This window comes from Sorex araneus, chromosome 2 (assembly GCF_027595985.1).
Source record: "Sorex araneus isolate mSorAra2 chromosome 2, mSorAra2.pri, whole genome shotgun sequence".
Lineage (NCBI taxonomy): Eukaryota > Metazoa > Chordata > Mammalia > Eulipotyphla > Soricidae > Sorex > Sorex araneus.
In genome coordinates, this window is record NC_073303.1 from 246,029,200 (window position 1) to 246,042,848 (window position 13,649).

Genomic DNA, 13,649 nt, shown 5'->3' on the forward strand with positions numbered 1-13,649 from the left:
TCTTAATCTGATAGTGGAGGCTGCACCCATTGGCTAGTCAAAAGGAAGGCGAGACCGCCGCGCAGGGGGTTGGGGGTGGGGAAAATGTTCGTCCTGGTCTGATCGGTTCTGGCAAGATGGGTCCAGTGAAGTCTCAAGGGTAAGAGTAAGCGCCCAGAGGGCACTGGCCATGCATGTGGCTGACCCAGGTTCGGTCCCCAGCACCCCACAGGGAGGAACCCTATGAGGAGAGACCCCTGAATGCAGAGTTAGGAATAAGCTTTGAGCATTGCTGTGTGCTGCTCCCCCCCATCAGGGGGGCGGGGTGCTGGAGAAGCAGCACGGCAGGGAGGGCATTTGCCTTGCGTGCAGCCTACCTGGGCTCAATCCCCGACATCCCACATGGTCCCCCAGCACTGCCAGGAGAAATTCCTGAGTGCAGAGCCAGAAGTAACCCCTGAGCGTCGATGGATGTGACCCTCCCCCAAAAAGAGCAAAACCGGGGAGTCTGAGGGAGGAGACAAGCGCATCTTAAGGGTCTGATGGCAGAGGCAGACTCTGACCTTGGTGACTGATGTTGCTGTATAAGGATTTTGAAGTCTCATCAAGAGATGAGAGCTGGGGGCTGGAGCAATAGCACAGTGGGGAGGGTGTTTGCCTTGCACGTGGCCTACCCGGGTTTGATTCCCAGCATCCCATAGGGTCCCCTGAGCACTGCCAGGAGTAATTCCTGAATGCAGAGCCAGGAGTAACCCCTGTGCATCGCCAGGTGTGACCCAAAAAGCAAAAAAAAAAAGAGATGGGAACTGCAGGGACAGGGACCAATGCAGGGACAGGGACAGGGACAGACATGGGGCGGGGCGGGGGGGGGGGGCGCTGCCGGAGTGTCTGCCAGACTTTTATCAGAAACCCAAACGATGTTCTGTGAGTGGCAAGCTGGGGTGCTGTGTGGCTTGGGCTTGGTTCCCGCCATCCCTCAGCCTCCGTGTCCACCCCTTTACACCCCTTCCAGCTGGCTTCCACGTTGAGGTTGAGACTGGCAAGGGTTGGCATAGGGCGAGGAAATCCCAGCGACTTCCTGGAGGAGGTGGCGGCTGCATGGGTGCAGGATTTGGGATTATTTCAGGGCCCGAAGTGAGGGCAGGGGCTGGTGGGGAGGAGCCATCATCTTGCTGCTTCTTGTGCACTGCCTTGGGACTCAGTTTACCTGACCATCCAGGCATTTGCTTCTGCGGGATCCCCGGGGGGAGACGTGTTAAACGCCCCCCCCCCGTGGAAGGAGTCAGCCGCGAGTTGGCATGGACAGGAGCAAACGGGGACCCGAGTCCCATCGTCGTCCCCCCCCCCCGGGGGTGGGCCTCACGGGCACCTCCCTCCCCCCCTCAAAGGGCTCGGGCAGAGGCCGGAGCACCCATGAGGGTCTGTGTGGGCCGGAAGCAGGTGGAGATCTGCTTCCGGGTCTTCCCTAGCCTCCTTGGCTCGGCCATGACACCTGCCCTCCTGGTGGGCTTCCTGGAAGAGGAGGGCCCTGCGCATTGTCCTGCGCAGTCTCTGCCGCGTCAGCAGGCTCTCCGTGTCCTCTGCAGGCGCTGCTGAGGGCCGGGGGGAGGGGGGGCGGGGGTGCCCTCCCGAGGCGCAGCCAACCTCCCCGGACACCTCCAAGCTGCCAGCCCGGCCAGCAGGGGAAGGTCAGGCCCTCGCCCGCCCCTGCTTCCTGCGGCGGGCAGCCCCCAGGGGAAATCCCCTGGCACACAGGCCCCGCTGACCCCGCCCCAGCTGGCCGGCAGCGAGGGTCAGGCGTGTGGGGGAGCCGAGCCTGGACTCCTGCCCCAGCCCAGCCGCCTGCCGGCCAGGGCCTCCGGGCAGACCGTTTAACCTTCCCTGCGTCGGAACGGGGGCCTGCGGGCTGAGAGGGGGGCACGCCAGGGTGCGGCCAGCAGCAGCCCCGCAGGCCCCCAGGACGGGCACCAAGGCCAGGGCCGCCGTCCTCCCGCCTCCCCGCTTGCCTGGCCTGTGTGGCCCAGGTGGAAAACTCCTATGGATGCCTCAAAGCCCCGCTGCCTGCTCGTCTCTCCCCGGGGCAGCGGGGGGAGGGGGCCAGGCCCTCTGACCGCACACCTGCAGGTCCCCCCCTGCCCGCCCCCGGGCAAGGGCAGAGAGCCGGGTGGGTAGGGACTCCCGCCCCTCGCTCCCCGTGGTGGGCATCTGGCCCCTGCGGGTGGCTCATCTCGGGGCTGGGTCTCCAAAGCCCCCTGATGGGTCACAGCAACGGCCCAGATACACCCTCCCTCCCTTGTCTTGTTGTTGTTGTCATTGTTGTTTGTTCTTCCTGGGGCAGGGCCGGGGTCATCCCCAGCGCTGCCCAGGGCTGACTCCTGTCTCTGTGCTCAGGGAATCTCTCCCGGGGGGACTCGGGGGACCCTCCGGGATGCGGGGGGCCCAGCCCGGGCCGGCCGCCTGCAAGGTGCCATCCCGCTGGCCCTGGCCTTCCTCCTCGTCCAGGCCCCGTCCGCCACCGGCCACCACCTGTGGGGTCCTGTCCTGGTCCTTCTCAGTAGGGTGAACGGGGGTCCCCAGGGGCAGGGGGAGGGAATGTCCCCAGGGGGAGGGGCCGGGGGGCGGGAGGGGAGACCACCAAGGCCAGTCCCAGGGAGACGGACCAGACTCTGCATGCAGGCACCTCGGGACCCCCGAACCCCACCCGGGGACTCCTGAGCTACCTGCCAGGGGAGTCCCCCCGAACTCCGCTGGGTGGGCCCCATAGACAGGAACAGAGGAATGAATCAATGTCGGTGCCTCAAAGCTGAGTCCCCGGGGACAGGGTCCCACACCCGCCCCGTCCTTCCCAGATAGACGCCCCTTCTCGCTCCCGAGGGTGAGGGTACCGACCCTCCCGGTCAGGCTCAGGATGGGGGCGGGGACCCCAATTTCAGCAGCCAGATACTAGAGGAGGAAGAGGCGGGGAACAGCCGGGGTATGTGAGTGGGGAGGGTGACAGTGAACCCCACTTGAATCACGGGGGCGGGCGGCGGGGGGAGAGGGGGGCTTCTTGCTAAATGCATGTACTTGCAGGTGGGGGCAGGGAAACAAAGCAGGGAAGCGGTGTGGAGGGAGGGAGCCAGAGGGAAAAGGAGGGTGTGCTGTGCTGGGCAGTGCAAAGGCCCTGGGGCAGCGAGGCCCAGGCAGCAACTGAGCGGGGAGGCAGCCTGTGTGTTGGGGGGCCCGAGGGGCTGCTGGCATGGGGAGCAGCTGAACCCAGAGAGAAAAGCAGCACTTTCAGCCACGGGCCCGGCCCAGCCTCCCCACCCCCCACCCCTTGGCAGCCTGAGAAATCCGAGGCGGGCGGGCTGGCGCGGGTGGGCACCATGCCAGGGCCGGCGGGGGAGGGGTGCCAGGCCCGCCCGCGCTGCAGCTGCCAGCCCAGATGGTGCCCGTCTGCTGACGCTGCCGGGGGGCTGGCCTCCAGGGCCCCTCGCGACCGTGCCAGCCGCCTGGAATGGGGACCCGGAGGGTGAGGGGCTCCTGGGGTGCCCCAGGGCATGGGGGTGGGCACGAGGTCAGTGGGGTGCACCCTGAGTGTCTGTCGTCCGCACACCTCAGAACCCAGTCCTTGTCCGATGCACGGCGGGGAGAGACGTGGACGCCCAGAGAGGGATGGCCGCTGGCTTGGGGTCACACAGCCCCGAGAGCAGCAGCCCCGGGGCCTTGGGAACCCCGAGAAACGTGCAGCAGGAGCCATGCTCCCCCCAGAGTGCAGTCGGTGACAAGGACAGACCCTGAAGGTCAGAGAACCCAGGCCTGGCAGCGAGAGGCCCAGGAGCCGCCCGTGGGCAGCGCTGGGTGTGTGACCCCCAAAAAATGAGTTTAAGGGAAAAACTCAGAGTCTCAATGATAGTAGCCAGATGGACAGGGTGAGGGGCGCCTGCACTGGACAGTCCCCATGGCGGGGCCCCCATGTTGCGGACGGGACAGGTGGGCAGGGAAGGCGCCTCAGCCTGAATATCTAGGGGGCCACACCTAGCAGTGCTCAGGAGTCACCCACAGAGCCCCAGGAACCCTGGCGGTGCCGGGGGACCAGACCAGGGTTCGCCATGGGAAAGACGTGTGCTCTAACCACTGCACTCTCTCTCGGGCCCCCTTAGTCTGGGTAGATGTGGGTGTGGGTCAGTCACAGATCTGTCCTTGAGTGCTGTGTGACTTAGGACACACTGTTGCCCTCTCTGATCTGGGATTGACTGGTGATGGTGCAGAGGAAGGTGATGACAGAGGGAGAGGGTCCCCTTGCCCCCCCCCGCCCCCTAAGCCCCCATCCCTCTGAGGGCTGAGCCCGAGGGCACCTGTGCTTCAGTTTGGAACTGCAAACTGGCAGTGCTCAGGGGCCGCCCAGTTGGGGCTCTCTGGGGTCACTGCTGGTGGCGCCAGGTTTGCACTCGGCCCTTTGAGGCCTGCGGGGTCCCCAGCGCCTGTTTCCTATGTCCCTGTCCCTGACCATGTGTCCCATGGACACGTGAGGACCACGGCCCCCCCCCCCCCGGGGCACACAGGAAGCTCCACGCACACTCCCAGCCCGGGCCCCGGTTTCTCCCCGCCCCAGGAGGCCACGGGGAGACGCTGGTTCTGCCCGTGCTGGGCTTCTGGGATGGGGGGGGCAGGCACCCCTGCGCCAAGGCAGGACGGCCGGGTGGTCTGTGCGCAGGGAAGGGGGGGTCCCGGGCCCGGCCCCCAGCTGGTGGCTGCTTACGCCCACCGCAGCCCAGACCCCGCAGCCCCTGGGCCTGCCCGCACCCCCCCTTTCCTGTGACCCTGACACCCCGACACCCGAGGCCCCTCCGGCACCAAGCCTGGACTCACTGCAGGCACCTCGGGCGCCCGGCCCGCATCCTCAGTTCCACTGAGAGAAGCGACAGGATCCCCTGGGGAGGGTCCCCCAACTCCCCGGGCCCCGGGGAGCACCCCCTCTCCCTACAAAAAGAAAGCAAAGGGCGGGGTGGGGAGGGGGCCCAGATCTGCCCCCCACCCCGTGCAGTCGGGAGGAGCCTGGCCGGACTCCCAGGACACCCAGGTCCCCACGGTGCCCCACCCACAGGAGCACGTGGGGTGGGGGAGGGAGGGGGTCCTGCTGGGCCCGTCCCCTGGGAGCAGAGAAGGTTCTGGAAACTCCAGAGGGGAGTGAGTGGGGTTCAGGACCCAGAAACCCACTCACCCCGCAAGCAGGGTACGGGGTCATGCCCAGAGAGTCGGAGCCCTGGACTGTCCCTGCAGGTCACTCAACCCCAGCACCTGCGCACGCTGGGGGACAGAGCACTGTCCCCGCCGCGGTCTGAGTCTGCGTCTGCCCTGCGGGGCCGAGGCAGCAGGGGTGGGGGACGAGGGGCTGTGGAGTGCCCACTGGCAGGGTACACCCTCGGCGTCGGGATACCCAGTGTTGGGGTGCACACTTAGTGTTGGGGTGCCAGGTGTTGGGGTACACACTTGGTGTCAGTACACACTGTGTTGGGGTGCACACTCAGTGTTGGGGTACACAGTGTCGGTGTACACACTGTCGGGGTGCCCAGTGTCAGGGTACACGCTCGGTTCTGGAGTCCCCAGTGTTGGGGTACACACTCAATGTTGGGTTGCCCAGTGTCGGGGTACATGCTCGGTGTTGGGGCACCCAGTGTTGGGATATGTGACTGGAGTTGGGGTGCCCACTGTTGGGTTACACACTCAGTGTTGGGGTACATAGTGTCCGGGAACACACTGTCGGGGTGCCCAGTGTCGGGGTACATGCTCCATTCTGGAGTGCCCAGTGTTGGGGTACACTCTCAATGTCGGGGTGCCCAGTACCTGGGTACACGCTCGGTTCTGGAGTGCCCGGTGTTGGGGTACACACTCGATGTTGGGGTGCCCAGTGTCGGGGTGCGTGCCCAGAGTTGGGGGTGTGTGTGCTTGACGTCGAGGCACACGCCCAGCGCCCAGGACACCCCTGCCGTTGCTCTCGCACACCAGCTCATGCCAGGGCGCACCCCTACCCACCCCAGTGGCCACAGAGCACCTGTGCCCCCCCCGCCCCCGCCGGGCTGTGTTGGTCACTCTGGCCCTGTGCCCAGGCACGGGGGGAGGGGAGGGCACCTCGGGACATCTCCGGTCCCCCCGCTCCCCCCGCCCCCCACCAGTTGCCAGCAGCCCCCCTGCCTCCCGCGGGGTGTGGACAGGAAGTCACAGATGGTCAGAGTCGGTGAGGGACAGGGCGGGGCCGTCTGGGGACACTGGACGCCTTGTCCAGATGGGGAAACTGAGGCCCAGAGGACATTCCTGGGGTGGCCTGGTAAGGGTTCTTCCTCGGTGGCCCCGGCTGACCAGGGGAGTAGGGAGGCAGCCGAGACTCCGTGTCCTGGGGTCAGGGAAAGCGGTGGGGGGGGGGGGGGTCTCGAATGGTGAACCCAAGCCCCAGGGCTCGGATTCCCTTCCGGACCCTTCTAGGATCCTGGGTGGGCTGGAGCAGGGCAGGGGAGGGCGGGGCAGGACGGCCTTCCCGGTGCTCCCGAGCACCCCACACCTGACCTTGTCCATACATCGCCCCGTGGAGAGGTTTTTGGGTGTTTCACATCCTTTTTTGGGGGTGATGGGATGTTTACTGGGCCTGTGAAACCCAAGTCTCCCTTCTGCTGGCCACAGGCCCAGCGCTGACAGCCGCCCGCCCGCCCCAGGCAGGCCGATCCGTGCCAGAGAAGCCGCGTTCCAGAACATTCCAGGGCAGAGCTGAAGTCTCCCCGGCACCGAGAGCTCGGGCTCTTGGAATATGGGAGTTCTTTCCCGCCACCGCGGGAGGGGGCTTTGGGGGCGTCTGTTCCGGCGCCCGTCGGAACCCTGCGCGGCCGCACACACCTTATCCCCGGGCTGCCCCTCCCGGGTCCTCACTGCGGTGTCTGAACCCCGGACCCCCGCGGGAGAGCAGCTGCCTTGCACGCGGCGGCCCGAGCTCGGTCCCCGCATCCCCTAAGGTCCCCCAAGCACCACCAGGAGCGATCCCTGAGCACAGAGCCAGCAGTCAGGCCTGAGCCTCACCGAGTGTGACCCAAAAACGTAAATAAATAAAATACCCGGAACCTCCCTGCCAGGTTTGGCTCTAGAATCTCTTTTTTGCATTGGGCTTGTTTTTTTTTTTTTTTCTCACTGGGCAAAAAGGCCCCAGAATTCTAAGTGTCCCAAGTTTTCCCCCTACGTGTGTGTGCTCACGTGTGCACGCGCACACATGCCTCTCATATGCTTCCAGAGTCTTCTAGAATGTTCTAGAACCCTCCCTAGCAGCGGCTTCACAGACCGAATGGCCCAGCAGGCTGCTGGAGGATGCGGGATCCGCGTTTTCCCACAAGGCGTCGGTTTCACGGTGGCCCGGGTGCCTCAGTCTCTTCCAGGCCCATGAGGACAGCAGGTCCCGACACGGCCACGGAGCGCAGCAATGGAATGTTCCCTGTGAAAGTTCTAGAATGGTGTGAGTCAGGGAGCCGGCAAGTCAGGGTCCGAGCTGAGGAAGTCTGCGCCTCAGACCAGGGCTGACTGGCGGGAGAATGTTCTAGATAGACGGGAGAGGCAGAGGTTCACTTGCTGCGGGTCTGTGGGCTGTGAGCCAGCGTGTTCCGGGGGGCCAGGCGTGCAGTGGGCGGGTCCTGTCCGAAGAGCGTGAGCCTGGGGCCAGAGTGACAAGTGACAGGACAGCGGGGAGGGCCACTGGCCCTGGGCACTGCAGACAGGGTTCGATCTCCCGCACCCCAGAGAGTCCCCTGAGCACCACCAGGAATGACCCCTGAGCACAGAGTCAGGAGTCCACCCTGAGGGCTGCTGGGGGTGGCTTGAAAACTAAAACGAGGGGTTGGAGTGATAGTTTGCCTTGCACGCGGCCGACGCGGGTTCGATTCCCAGCGTCCCATAGGGTCCCCCGAGCACCGCCAGGAGTAACCCCTGAACATCGCCGGGTGTGACCCCAAAAGCTAAAAAACAAAAAACGGCCTCAGGAGGAAGAGCCCGGGAGTCCCGGTCATACTGGGGGGGGGGGGGGTCGAGCAACACGCAGCCTCTGGCCCTTCTTGACTCTCTGCCCGGTTGGCTGAGCACTGCCCGGAGGGTCCCCAGGACTCCTGGGCGGCGCCTGGGGCTCCCCCCACCCCCAGAAAAGAGAAAGGAACTGGGTCTTGATGGTTGTGTGGGCTTCTTTCGGGGCCCGTGGCACCTGGGCTGCCCCTGGCCTGTGTTGGGGCAGGGGCGGGAGCGGGGGGACTGTCTGGGGCCCGCGGAGCTGGGGCACCCCGAGGCCCAAGCTCCCAGCCCTTGGTAGGGCCTCCAGGCGGCAGAGGCCGTGATTTATGGCAGGAAATGGTGGTTGGCCGTGTGTCTTGGGGTGTCGGGGTGATCTGCAGGGACCCCCCCCTCACCTAAGGCCCCGCCAGTGTTAGGAGTCACGGCACCTTTCACCTTCCCCGGGAGCCGCAGGGATTCTAACTGTCTTGAACAGATGAGGAAACCTGGCCCAGAGAGGGCAAGCCACTGGCCCAAGGCCACACAGTGCAGAGGCAGAGGCAGAGGCAGGACTTGAACTTGAGGAACCTCTGAGGCTCCTCACCTCCCCTCCCCCCCTCCCAAGCCGGTGTGGGTCAGGGGCCTCTCCTGAACGTCCCGGGGGTTCTCCCTTGCACCTAGAGGATCTGGGTTCTAGTGGACAGGTACCCGGTCTGGGCAGATCAAGGAGCGCCTTGGGAGGGGGGCTACCTCATGGTGGGGGGGTGGGGGGTGTGGGGGAGCCCAGGAAGCCAGCCCAGCCCCCACATCTGCCTGTCCCCGGGTCCCACCCGGCCCACCCCGTCCCTGGGCTCCGGCCAATCCCCTCCCAGCACACCCGGGCCAGCCCGTGGGCTGCCCGGAGGCGGCAGCAGCTGCTGAAAGGGCTCCTTGTTCCCGACCACACCCGCCCCGTGGGGTCACCCCAGGACAGGGCTGGCGGCCGCTGCCTTAAAGGGCCAGCGCCCCGCCGGGAAGGGATCCACCGCCTCCCAGGCCCCCACCCCGGGTGGTCCAAGAGCCGCCGGAAGGGGCGGGGCCGGGGGTGTGTGTGTGCACTTTGGCGGGCCTGGGCGCTGACTGGGGACAGGTCCCTTCGGCTCCGTGCCTCAGTTTCCCCCCAACTGTGTATCTCTGGGGCTGCTCAGCTCCCACACCACCACCCTGACGGGAGAGGGGTGCTGAGCAGATAGGAACTTCAGCTGCCCTGGGGGTGGGGGAAGGCTCACAGGAAATTGTTTCCCCTCCCTCCCTGTGCCTCAGTTTCCTCAAATGCAGAGCCAGGCTAGGAGAGGATGGCACAGGGCACCAGGGCTGCGTTTCCAGGGGGCGTTTACCGACACCCCTTTCCCATTACAGACCCGAGGGCAGTGCTGGAGCCCTGACTGGGCGAGGCGCTGCCACCCCCACCGCGGAAACCTGGCTCGGGTGCTGTGCAGCCTCAGGCCACTCGCTTGCCTTCTCTGGGCCTTTGTCCAGCCTCAGAGCATGAGGCACTCTCACATTCATCCACCCGCCTGTCGCTGTACCCCCTTCCCAGCTGCCGCTGTTCCTGGGAATCCCGGGTGGGGGGGTAGACGAGTGACCCCCCAACCACCACCAAGGACAAGCCCACCCGCTGCCCGGGTCCTGCAGCTGCCCGGGCCGGCCCGCAGACAGCCCGGGACAGGTTGGTGCGGGCGGCAGGCCTGGTCCCCGCTTGGATCCTTATGTAACGGGGTTATGCAAGGGCAGCTGGCGGCTTATATAAGGGGCGGCCGGCCAGTGCCCAGCTGGGGAGGGGGAGGCTCTTAAAGGGCCAGTGTCCCCGGAGTATCCCGGTAGGGGGCGCCGGCTCCAGCCCCTCTGTGCTTTCCTGCGGGACCCGCCTCTGCATGATTATGATGACGGGGGGGGGGGGGTGGGGGGGGTGGGGGGGTCGTCGATGTCGCCTCCCACGGCTCAGGGGCCACTCGTGGAGTGGGTTCAAAGTCGGGGTCCAAGGATGGGGGGCTGCCCAGGCCTTTAAATGTGGGGACCACCAGGCTTTGGGGGTTTGTTTTAGGCCACACCCGGCGATGCTCAGGGGTTCCTCCTGGCTCTGTGCTCAGGAATCACTCCTGGCGGGGTTCGAACCCAGGCAAGTGCCCTCCCCGCTGTCCAGTGGCCGGTGCCCAGAGGAGGCTCGAGGGGTGCTGGCGGTGCTGGGGGTGGTCCCCAAGCTGGGCACAGTCTGCTCTGCGCATGGCTCTCTGCCTCGGTTTCCAGACATGAGCATGGAAGGTCAGAGATAGAAGAGCTCAGGCAGGAGCAGGGGGGTGGCCCAGGAGGACCCAGACCCTGCCTCCCACTTACCACATGGAGCTCCCCCACCTCTGTGCCTCAGTTTCTCTACCTGCCTCTCTCAGAGCGGCTCACGGAGGCTTGGACACAGCTTCAGATCGGGGCGGGGTGGGGGGCGGCCTTAAGCACCCACTGCATGTCTGCGCTCCGGACAGACCAAGGCTGCCCCTTGTACATGGGCACTCAGGTCCACGCAGGGGGAGGTCGACCCAAAATAACAAAACAAAACAGCAAACAAGAAGCCAAAGTCATTTTGGGCTTAGGGTTATGGGAAGCAGGAGCCATGGGCAGGAGCGCCACTGAGGCCCGTGGGCATGGCATGAGCAAAGGTCCTGGGGCAGGTCGGGACTGGCTTGCGGGCGAAGCAGTCAGGAAGTCCGCGGTCTTGGAGCAAGGTGGGAAGATGGGCAGATGGTGCGGGGCTGGTGGGCCCCCCCGCCCCCGACCCCAGGGAGGAGCCTGACTCACAGAGGCCCTCTAGCGGCTGCAGGAAGTCAGGCTGGGGGTCGCGGACGGCGCTGCCCAATGAGCTCAAGCAGCCACTATGGGGACTGGCCCCGAGGCAGCTAGGGGGGGCTCTGCAGGGGAGGGGGGAATTCCTGCTGCCCCCTGTCACCTGTCCCCCTCTGAACCCCGAGCTTCCTTGTTGTGCGTGGTGGCCTGGAGCCGCGCTGCAGACTGGGTGGAGAGCCCCCTCCCCCCAGACAGCGACCTGGATTGCCGGCCCTTGCCTTGCCTTCCCCTCTCAGGACCACGCCCCCTGGCCACACACCCTGCTCCCCGCGGGCTCCCACTGTCGGATCCCCACGTGGCATGTGCATGCGTTGATGTCACCCCGACCCCACGGGACCGCTGGGAAGGGAATATGGGGTGCAGATGTGCAGCCCGTCCGGGGTCAGGGGACACCTTTGCTTCCCAGCACTGCGCCTCGGACGCCCCGGGAGCAAAAAACAAAACAAAACAAAACAAAAAAAACGCCCCACGGCAGGAGTCTGCTTCCCAGCCACTGGCTCAGCCTCAGTTTCCAAATCTGCAGCACTGAGGCACAGGCCCGGAGGGGCACATTCTAGGCACATGGGAGCTGCAGAACTGCTGGTGTCTGCTTTCTGGGGTGCTAGGGAGACGCAGGGGTCCCCCAGACGGGTCTGGCGGAGGAAGAGAGGGGACAGGCGCATTCCCGAGCGCAGGTGGCGTCCTTGTGACCTCAGAAACGCAGCTTGGTGGGGGGGGACCTCCCATCCCCCGCCCCCGCCAGCATCCTGCCCCGCCCCGCCCCCACTGAGCGGGCAGTGCCAGCCCTTCCTGGCACCCAGCTCTCGGGAAACGGAGGATAACCCATCTTTTCCCTTTCTCCTTCTGGCCCTTTTCCCCTTGGGGAGAGCAGGATTCCCAGGCAGTGCTCGGGCGGCCCCCGGGCTGCGGAATTCCACGCTCCGGGGGCCAAGGCCGCACGGGGTCCCCCCTGTGGACCTGCTCGGAGCAGGGGCCACGCCCTTGTTGGCCCGGTCCCGCTGCCCCCAGGCACGCATGCTCATGGTGGTGTTCTGGAACATTCCATTGGCGGTGCTCACACATGTGCTCGCACGCAGAGGGGCAGGGAGGGGGCCCCGTGCTTGAGGCCCTGGATTCGAGCTGCTTCTCCGCCGCGGTGGCCCTGGTGGCCTGAAACACCCCTCGAGCCACAGGCTTGGCCTCGACCCCCAGTGCTGAGTAGGAGTACCGAGGGGTGCAACCTCCGGTGGGTGCGGCCCCCAAACTAAAGCAGACGAAAGGCTGCGGCTGGACCCGGCTCCGGCGAGACCCGGTCAGCCCCAAGACCGGCCCACGGCCCAGACTAGCCCTTCCCAGACGCCTCGCAAAAGGGTAAACCGAGGCACGGCGCCGTGGGGGCGACATCATTCCATGTCTCTCGTCCCCTCCTCCACCCTCCCCGAGCAGGGCTGGCCCCGGGAGGGAGAGTCCCATCTGGGTCCGTCACCTCAGGGCCAGGCCGCTGTCCCTAGGGGCCCAGGGCTGCCACGTGGGGTGTGGGGTGGGAGAACCGCCATCTGCCCCCCTCGGGTGCCCCTGGAGGCTGAGGGGCTGGGTTGTGGGCCGGCAGCCATGAGGAGGAAGGAGAAGCCGGGAGGGGCCCTGCTGCACCCCCAGACTTGGCACGGTCGGCCTGGCATTTCCGCCCGCTGCTCCAGCCACGTGTGTCTGCGGGTGGCCCCGCCCCAGCTCCACGCATGCGCCTTCGAGCCCATGTGCCAAAACCCTTCCTTACGCATGCGTGGGGGGGGGGTTTGCTCCCAGCGCATGCGTGTTCTGGACCCTGGGGCCCCTTCTTGCGCATGCGTGTTCCGCTCAGTGCCCCTCTCCTCCACGCATGCGTGTTCCCCGTGGGTTTCTGCGCCCCCCCTTCCCCCAGCACGCATGCACGTCTCTGGCCTTGGGTTCCCCCCACCAACCACTTCCCCGCGCATGCGTGTTTCCGGCCGTGGGCTTCCCTCCTTTCCTGGCGCATGCGCGTTCCAGGCCCGTGGGTTTCCCCCCCCTTCCCTGCGCCCCTGGAAGGCGGGAGGGAGGCGGAGGCCTGGCCTGGCTGTGGCGGAGCCAAGAATGTCTGCGAATGTAAACACTAGTTATTTTCAGTGCGGGCCCTCCCCGGTGCCGCTGACACATCTGACATTGGCGGGGGCAGGGAGGGGCCCCGGCGAGGTGGCACACGCGGGTATTTTTAACCGTCTCCTTCGCCCGGTGCCACCAGGGGCCGGGCTTGCAGCGGGCACCCGGCGGGCGGCACCCGGGGAGCCCACGCCCCGCCCCGCACCCGCCGGCCCGGCCCAGCCCAGCCCGGCAGGCCCGGCCGCTCCTCCTCCTGCGCACAAAATGGCCGCCCGGCCCAGAAACTTCTGGAAGCGGCGGAGCCGGGAAAATGGCCGCCGGCCGTGACGTCATGCCAGAGGCGCGTCCGGCTGCGGCCGGCCAGACCCGGGGCTCCCCGCCCTGCGCACCCCGGCCTGGACCGGCCCCCGGGTTGGGGCGCGGGCCGAGAGGGAGCGTCCGACCGTCCGCGGGGCCCAGGGCCAGCCCGGCGGCGGGGCCGAGCTGGTTTCCTCTGAGAGGGCCTCGAGCCAGCCGGGCCGCAGGGCGCCTTGGCCCGCGCCCAGCAGCCGCGCGCGGGGGAGCTGCAGAGTGGGCCGGGAGGAGGCACAAGGCGCGCCCAGCCCCCGTGCACGCGGCCGTACCCACGGACGCACTCCTGGACACAGACACGCACACGTGCATGCACACACACATAGACTTAGACACACATGCATGCACACACACAC

General features: G+C 66.5%; 1 protein-coding gene across 3 annotated transcripts in view; it reads left to right on the forward strand.

The window, feature by feature from the left end:
* The window catches only part of NFIC (nuclear factor I C), a 50,350-nt gene that overhangs the window by 16,801 nt on the left and 19,900 nt on the right, over positions 1-13,649 (forward strand). The gene's annotated exons all lie outside the window — the stretch shown is intronic.